This window comes from Talpa europaea, assembly GCF_964194135.1.
Source record: "Talpa europaea genome assembly, chromosome: 11".
NCBI lineage: Eukaryota > Metazoa > Chordata > Mammalia > Eulipotyphla > Talpidae > Talpa > Talpa europaea.
Window position 1 is genome coordinate 71,791,995 of NC_140078.1, and position 8,875 is coordinate 71,800,869.

Sequence of the window (8,875 nt, forward strand, 5' to 3'; positions counted from 1 at the left end):
TGGGGAAAGCTTTTTGCACTTCAGAGGAGCAAACGCCACATCTACTTTTGTTTTTAGACTACCTCCAGGCTCTAGCCCAGTAATCTGGTTTTAGTCTTTATCTCTCAGTAGGCTTTCTATTTTTTTTTTAAAGATTTATTTATGCATATAGGGTATAGGCCAGAGGTGTGGAAGGTGAGAGGATTCACCAGAGACAGTGGGGAACAGAACAGGCGGAGTGACTGAAATTCACTGCAGGTGAGTCAGGAGAGGTCTGCTGTGCCATGTGGGTAGCTCCCTGGGCGGGAATCAAACTCGTGCTGCAGTGGCCGCTGCAGTGGCTGCGGATAGCTTCACAGTGCTATGTCTTAACCCCTTGTGGCACCAGGTAGGCCCCCTTCTATCTTTGATTTACCTTACTGTAGCCAGTGTTCAGGAACATTCACTCTGAATAGTGCTCTTGATCTATTTTGTGTTTCCTTAGTGCTTAAGAGCAGTTTAGAGTTTATAGACTGCCTGAGCAAAAGGAACTGCTTGGATCAGGGCCTGGAGGTATGTCCCCTATGTCAAAGCTTTTGGCCTTGTAAATTATAGCATTATAGTGCCTTAGATGGCGTCAAGGAGATACTTGCTTATAGTCAAGCAGGCACATCCATGTGCTTTGAGTACTCACATATATAGTAAATGAATAACAACTTAAAAAAAAATCTGAAATAGGGACTCCCTGGTGGCGCAAAGGATTAAGCACAGCAGTATGAAGCTGTCAGCATAGACTCTGCCCCATGAGTTCCATCCTCAGCTGTCCAGGGAGCTACCCACATGACGCAGCAGACCTCTCCTGTCTTGCCTGCTGCTCCCCTCAGCAGTGTATTTCAGTCATCCTACCTGTTTTGCTCCCACTCTGTCTCTAGTGAATCTTCTCATCCCCCCACACTTCTGGCCTGTACACCAGTTCTTGTATGTACAAATAAATCTTTAAATAAATTCTGAAATAGCTGAGTATTTTTTTAAAATTTTTTAAAGGAATGTGATTTTTTTTTTTTTATAGAGGCATGTTTTATTTGTTTGTTTGTTTGTTTGTTTGTTTATACATGCACTGGGCATAGTCAGGAGCGCGGGAGGGTGAGAGAATTCACCAGAGCCAGAGCAGGGAGCAGAACAGGCAGAAGGACTGAAGTACACTGCTGAGGGGAGCAGCGGGCGGCAGGAGAGGTCTGCACGCCATGTGGGACCCTCCTCCGGTGGCCGGGGAGCAGCCGGGGATCGAACAGGTGCCGCAGAGGCCGTGGGCAGCTTCGCAACCCAGCGCTCAGCCGCTGCGCCACCGGGGAGGCCCGGAATGTGATTTTTATTTATTTATTTATTTATAAAGATTTATTTATTTATTTATTTATTTATACAAGCACTGGGTACAGTCAGAAACTCGGGAGGGTGAGAGAATTCACCAGAGCCAGAGCAGAGAGCAGAACAGGCAGAAGGACTGAAGTACACTGCTGAGGGGAGCAGTGGGCAGCAGGAGAGGCCTGCGTGCCATGTGGGACCCTTGCCTGGCGGTGGCCGGGGGTATCAAACCAGCGCTGCAGAGGCTGCGAGCAGCTTCGCAACCCAGCGCTCAACCGCTGAGCCACCGGGGAGGCCCAGAATTAGTTGAGTATTAATGAATGGCAGTTTTATTTTTTTACTAGACAGTGAAAGATATTACATTTGGGGGTCAGATATTACATTTGGTGGTCTTACCAAGGGGAGCTAATTGGTCACCAGACTTGTGGGACTAGATTATAATCTTTAACTCTAGATAGTGAGTTTTCAACTGAACTTGACTTTTAATGATTAGAGTGTTCCCCTGTTAAGTCACCTTTCCCCCCTCTCTCTACCCTTCCACCTTGGCTAAATGGAGGGATGCTGAATGAGCATGGATGTAGAACAAGGGAATATAGTTTGGGGCTATTTCATCTAAGAGCCTGGAGCACCGGACAAACTAACTCTTTCCCCATGAGAGAACACTTCTTAAGTGACCTGATTGCCTGTGCTTCCCAGATCCTTGGAGGAGAATATTATAGCAATAGTCAGATCTTGCTATTCTAATCAACTCCTTTTCCCCCCGCCCCCCCTGCCCCCCCGCCCCCCTTTTTTTTAATATGTGCTAACATTTCCCCATCTGGAACATCTAATGTCATGGTGCAAGAGAAGTCCTTATATTTGCTTATATTAGCCTGCTTATTTTTCCACTTCTACTACCCTCTACTTTTCAGTGTTGACGATGTTTCTTACCTGTTTCAGAGGTTGGGAGTTGGAGTGGGTGGTTATAGGTGAAGGTGGTATATATATTGCCTTTGACTTTTCCATATGTTGAATTGTCTTTTAGTCTACCTAGAGCTTGCTATAAAAGTTGTTGTGAGAGTCAGTATTGGGTAGTAATTAAGAGTTGGGATCTTCTACTTTACTGGTCGAGTATTTAGCCTCTAAGTGCCTTTGTGTCCTCATTTTAAGGGGTCAAAATATACTTTCATGCTAGAGTTGTTCAAAATATTGAGTTAATATATATAAAGTGATTAGAATAATATCTGGAATATAAGTACTCAGTTAATGTTGAGGTGATGCTGGAGAGAATTCCTTTGTTTTTCACTAAAATCAATTCCAAGGTAGATCTCAGTATTTGATCTCTCAATTAGAATATGAAATTTGTTTTTAATTTTCACACTAATGATTTTTTCCTTTGTATTAAACACTTCTGAACGTTTTCCTTTTCTTCATTTCTGACCCACACCAAAGAAACGAGAAAACTCTGTGGAATAAGTGATTTTTTAAAATGGGCAATTTGTGAGCTCTTTTGTCTCTGTGATTTCTTCTTTTCCTCCTCCTTGACAGAACAGTAAAAATAGATCTAGTTTCCTGGGTTATCACAGCTTGCAACAAAAAGCTTTTTGATAAAGTTGGACATTGGGTCAGTGGGATGAGGTCATTCCTTCCTGAGTAGTGTGCAATGTCTGAAGTATTTAGTGAAACAAAAGCCTTGTATGGTGGCTAATCACACAATAAGCTTGACTTTGTGGTTATGTTCAGGGCAGGGGTGTGGGTTTTCTTTGTGATAGACTACTACTGATATGTAAAAGGTACTTGGCACAATACCTGCGCACTCTGGCTTGGCCAAGCTTACAAAGCGATTAGAATGATAAAGGGACTCAGAATACACTTAAGGAAAGAACATGGTAGGCCTTTCTTGAGAATGATGAATGAATTGCAAACAGGGTAACACTTCTCATTGGATGACTACATCTACAATTAAAAACACTAAGAATATTTTGAAACTAAAGAAGTGGATGCCATGGGATCATATACTTTAAAATGGTTTATTGTATATTGTGTAAATTTCAGTTAAAGGAAAAAACTATTAAGGATGGTGTCAGGAAGACTAATATATACTCACTTCTCTGTTTATATTAAATTGTATACATATAGGAGCTTTAATTGAGGCTTCAACTTTCACATCATGTGTACTGACTAATGGAACAATACAAGAATTGATAGTTAAATATGGGACAAAAATCTATAGAGGTGGGCATGCCATTTGAAAAAGGATGGTCATTTGCTGCTATTTGTAATAGGCAGGCATAGTTGGATCTGTTGACCTCTGAGGAAAGCAAAGCATTTTAACCTAGCATAGGAAATAAAATTGTAATATTTCTTATCTTTCCCTTGCTTCCTGCTTTGGAATATGGGCCTGAGAGGAAATCCTGGTTCTACTTGAGACTCAAGGATGAACTTGATCAAGTACCTTTTAATCCCCTTGGTCCTTTTCTTACATACAAAACAAGGAAGTTGGAATCAAATGCCCTTTTTAAAATTTTGTAATTGGGTTAGAAATATTTGACACACATTGCTGTTCTGCTTTGTTTCTATGAGCTTGAATAAAGAGTTGGTAATCTTTGTCTGAACCAACAAATTTAAGTTGTTTTTCTAGAGCAAGGTGGTAGAAATAAAGATTTGAAGTTTTAGTGGTGAGCCAGCCAGTTTTCAGTGATAGGAGTCTTAGAAGTTACTTATACAGACTTTCCTTTGGATTTACTAAATCTCTCTAGGTAATTACACATTGTGTGAGGGTGCAGTTTTAGATCCTGGATCAGATTTAAATCGAAAGTGACTACTGATGGTTACTAGTGTTAAAGATAAGTATCATATACTACCCTTTTCTTTAGCCCTATTTCTGAATACCTGTTCTGGGGAAAATAGGTGATATACTGTGTATAATTACTTTTCCCTGTGTTTTAGAAATTTCTGTAAATCCTGATGCTTTGTGTTAAATAGAGCAGACAAACTCTATGACCACTTTAGAAGTTCATGTTCTGTCCATGTTCAGAAATAAAGATAATTTATAATGGTATCAATTTTTGTATATAAATATGTCCATCTAAAGATTTCTTAAATTAAGTTTTAAAATGTTAGAAACTAGAATTAGATTTATAGGAAATCTATCATTGTAGAGATGATAGAAAATTTCTATATATCCTACACCCAATTGCCCTTACTTTCCATTAGTATGGCATATTTGTTACATTTAATGAACATATTTTGATGCATTATTAACTCAAGTTCTTTATACTTTATTTGGATTTCCTTAGTTTTTACCTCATGACCTTTTTCTGTTTTAGGATCTCATCCAGGATACCATATTTTGTTGTCCTTTTTAAGCATCTCTTGTCTGACGATTTCTCAGACTTGTGCTTTTCTTGATTACTTTAACAGTTTGAGGAGGAGTTCTGGGCTGATATTTTGTAGAATGTTGTTCAACCAGGATTTGTTTAATTTTTTTTTCCTTAATGATTTGACCGGGATTATTATTTTTGGGCAGAAAATAGCACAAGTGATATGCCTTCTCCATATTTTTTTTGGCCTTCTCACATTATATCAAGTTGAAAGTAAATACTGATTATATTCATGCATACATATAAACCATCAGCATGACTTATCATTGTTAATGTTAATCTTAATCACATTATTTAGGTAGTGTTTATTCTCCCATCCCTTTTAATATTGTACTCTTTGAAAGGAGGTCACTATGTACTCACCCACACTTAAGCAATCAAGCTTTATGTTTTACCTGCTAGAAGGTGGAGTATCTACTTTCATTACTTGAGATTATTCTCTATGGGAGATTTATTTGTTCTCCCTCACTTACTTATATCAGTAAGGATTCATGAATATTTTATATTTTGGATACCAACACAATACTACTGTTTTCATTGCTCAAATTGTTGCAGTTTTGGTCAGTTGGAAACTCTTCAGTTGACTCCTGTGTTCCTTTAACATGCCATCATAAAATTTACGTTCCAGAATTACAGGATGCCTTTAGCCTTAGCTTGTATATTTCCTGCTACCATACTATAATCAGTCATTTCTCCAAGAAGCCCTGATTCCTTTAATTAGAATAGTATTAGAAACCAAGACCCGGACACTAGATGTACTCAATGCTTACTGGAGTCTCCCCTAAATATTTTTTTTCTCACATTTACTTATTTCTGGCAAATATATGAGAATTAGAATATATAAATTGTGTTGTATGAGATTAACTTTTTTTTTAAAAATTATGGTAGCACTGGTTTACAATACTGCATATGGTTTAGGGAAATAATTCACACCTCTTCAGATGTATATTACCATATCACAGCTACCACCACCATCAACCATTGGGTCCCCTCCCTCTTTTCTGCCCCCCCCCCCAATGTCATTGATTAAAACTGGGAAAGACAAGATAGTGGTTTTCCCTTCCTATGGAAATAAGAACTTTTGGATGTGTGAATGAAGTTCTGATTATGCTCTAAAAGAAATACCACTAGTTTCATAGTGTGTGGTTGCTTCTCTTTCTCCCTCCCTTCATCACCCCCCCCCGCCCCCATCATTCCTGTCAAGTGACTGTGATTTGGTTAATCCCAGCTACCAAAATACAACCAAAATACTGCCGCTGCTTAGAGTTGATGATTTAAATAGCTCTAGTGCAGGACAGCATCCTGGCAGTTAAACTGAATGAGTGAAGCTGCCTTGGAATGATTATGCTTCACATACTGTGTGAGTGGGTGTCTACAGGAAGCTTATCTCCAATATATTATTTATTGGGAATGAAGAATATAAGTCTGATTTTCTGATTTGTTGAAAGAAGCTACAAGTCTGTATTTTCTTTTTTTTTTTTTTTAAAGATTTATTTTTTTGAGGCATGTTATTATTTATTTGTTTGTTTTGTTGTTTTTTTTTGTTTATACATGCACTGGGTACAGTCAGAAGCGCGGGAGGGTGAGAGAATTCACCAAAGCCAGAGCGGGGAGCAGAGCAGGCAGAAGGACCGAAGTACCCCGCTGAGGGGAGCAGCGGGCGGCAGGAGAGGCCTGCGCGCCATGTGGGACCCTCCTCCGATGGCCGGGGAGCAGCCGGGGATCGAACCGGCACCGCAGAGGCTGCAGGCAGCCTCGCAACCCAGCGCTCAACCGCTGCGCCACCGGGGAGGCCCACAAGTCTGTATTTTCATGAAAAAATTACTGATTTTTAATTGAATGAAGCCCAGTTTTTCAAAACATTCTGTACTCTTTTGACCTAGGATGGCCACTTTTTTGTCTCTGTACCCAGTATTTTTTCTTATGTTTAGCATGTTCTCAACCAGGGGAGGAGGGAATTTTGGACTTTGTGGGAGATGGAAGACCTTGATTCTGTTGTAGCTTTGGCCGTAATAAGCAGGATGCATTTGGGCAAGGAGAAACCTCTTTGGCTCTTTCTCTTGTAAAATACAAGATAAACTGAATAATTTAAGCTTCTTTCCTCTTCATTATTTTATATTTTATTCATTTATTTTTATAAAGATTTATTTCTATTTATTTATGCATACAAGAACTGGGGTGTAGGCCTGAGGTATGGGGGTGAGAGGATTCACCAGAGACAGTGAATCCTGCTGTGGTGGCTGCTTCACAGTGCTGCAACTTAACCCCTTATGCTACCAGGGAGGCCCCTTCATTTGATTCTTGACGTTGTCTTTGGAGTAAGGTTTCTCAATGTCAGGTGATTTGGTAGGAAATACAACTTTCCTGTGGGCCAATCCAAATAAATTCCTGGTTTGTATGGATTGCCAAAGAAAAATCTTTGTATTTGATTGGAATGTAATAGGAGCACTCACGATGTAGTCTTTCACTGGAATGGCTAGCTGTTTACAAGTAATTTAATCCTCTGTGAGTGCAATGAGGCAAACTTAATCTTAAATCTTCATGTAAGTAGAAATCTAAACTGATGAAATAGACAAGCAGCACTTACATTTACACGATAACTGCAGTGATTTTGGCCAAATACTCACTTATCTGGAGCTAATACATTAACTGCAATTGTGTAGTTTCTTTGTAAGTAACATTGCTGTAATATTCAGAAGAGAATATATAAAGATTTTTCTCTTTTATGTATAAACTTTGCACTTTAGTTCTGCTGACAATTCTAGAGTCCTGCATCAGCAAAACCATGTGCATGTATCTAAAAATATTAGTGCTCTTTTGAACACAGGGCGTGACACTTAGTATCAGATAAAGCCATATGAAAGTGCAGTTTATATAAGTCAAAGTGGTAAAATAGCAACTTTTCTGTGGTTCACCTTAGTAAATATTCATTTTGTTGACTTGAACAGAGTCAAATTATAGAATGGTAGGCTTAAAAAAGGACTTCTTATTCCAAAGTGAGGTGACCTGCTCAAGATTTTACCTGGTTTCTGGAACATATAAAGAAAGATCAGATGACTTGCCAGTGATGATTTTTTTTTTCCCCCCTGTGGGATCCTCACCAGAGGCCGGGAATCGAACCGGCACTGCAGAGGCTGCGGGCAGCCTCACAGCCCAGCGCTCAACCGCTGCGCCACCAGGGGAGACCCAATGATTTTTTTTTTAAAGATTTATTTATTTATGCATGTAAGAACTGGGGTGTAGGCCAGACTTACAGGGGCGGGGATGAGAGGATTCACCAGAGAAAGAGTGGGGAGCAGAACAGGCATTTCTACTGAAATACACTGCTGAGGGGAGCATGGGGTGAGACAGAGAGGTCTGCTGAGCTATGTGGATTAGCTCCCTGGCCAGCTGGGAATGGAACTCATGCAGTAGCTTGATAGTGCTGTGTCTTTAACTCCTGCACTACCAGGGAGGCCCCTGATGAATTATTATTATTATTATTATTTTTTTTTTTAAAGATTTATTTATTTATTTATATAAGCACTGGGTACAGTCAGAAGTGCGGGAGCATAAGAGAATGCACCAGAGCCAGAAGGGAGAGCAGAGCAGGCAGACTGACGAAGTACACTGCTGAGGGGAGTAGTGGGCGGCAGGAGAGGTCTGCGCGCTGTGTGGGACCCTTGCCCAGCATCGAACCAGTGCTGCAGAGGCTGTGGGCAGCTTCGCAACCCAGCGCTCAACTGCTGTGCCACCAGGGAGGCCTTGATGATTTTAAATATGACTTGAGTTATTGTTAAAAACTTGTTTTTTCCTCCTATAAAAATAAAGGCATAAGCAGAAGCTATATATTTAACTGTGGATTTAATGCCTATGATAACTTCATAAAAATGAGCACAATACCATTTCCACATAATATATAGTGGAATGCTTTTCAGATACTTTAAAGAAAACGAGATCAGACCTTTGGTCTAGACCCCAGTTCTTCTATGCATAAATAAATAAATCTTTTTAAAAAAAGAAAAGAAAATTAAGGTCCTTTGTGTTTATTTATTCGTTTGTTTATTTTAAGATTTATTTATTTATTTTGCATATACATACAGGATTGAAGTACAGGCCAGAGGTGCGGGAGGTGAGAGGATTCACCAGAGACAGAGTGGGGAGCAGAACAGGTGGATCTGCTGAAATATACTGCTGAGGGGAGCAGCAGGTGA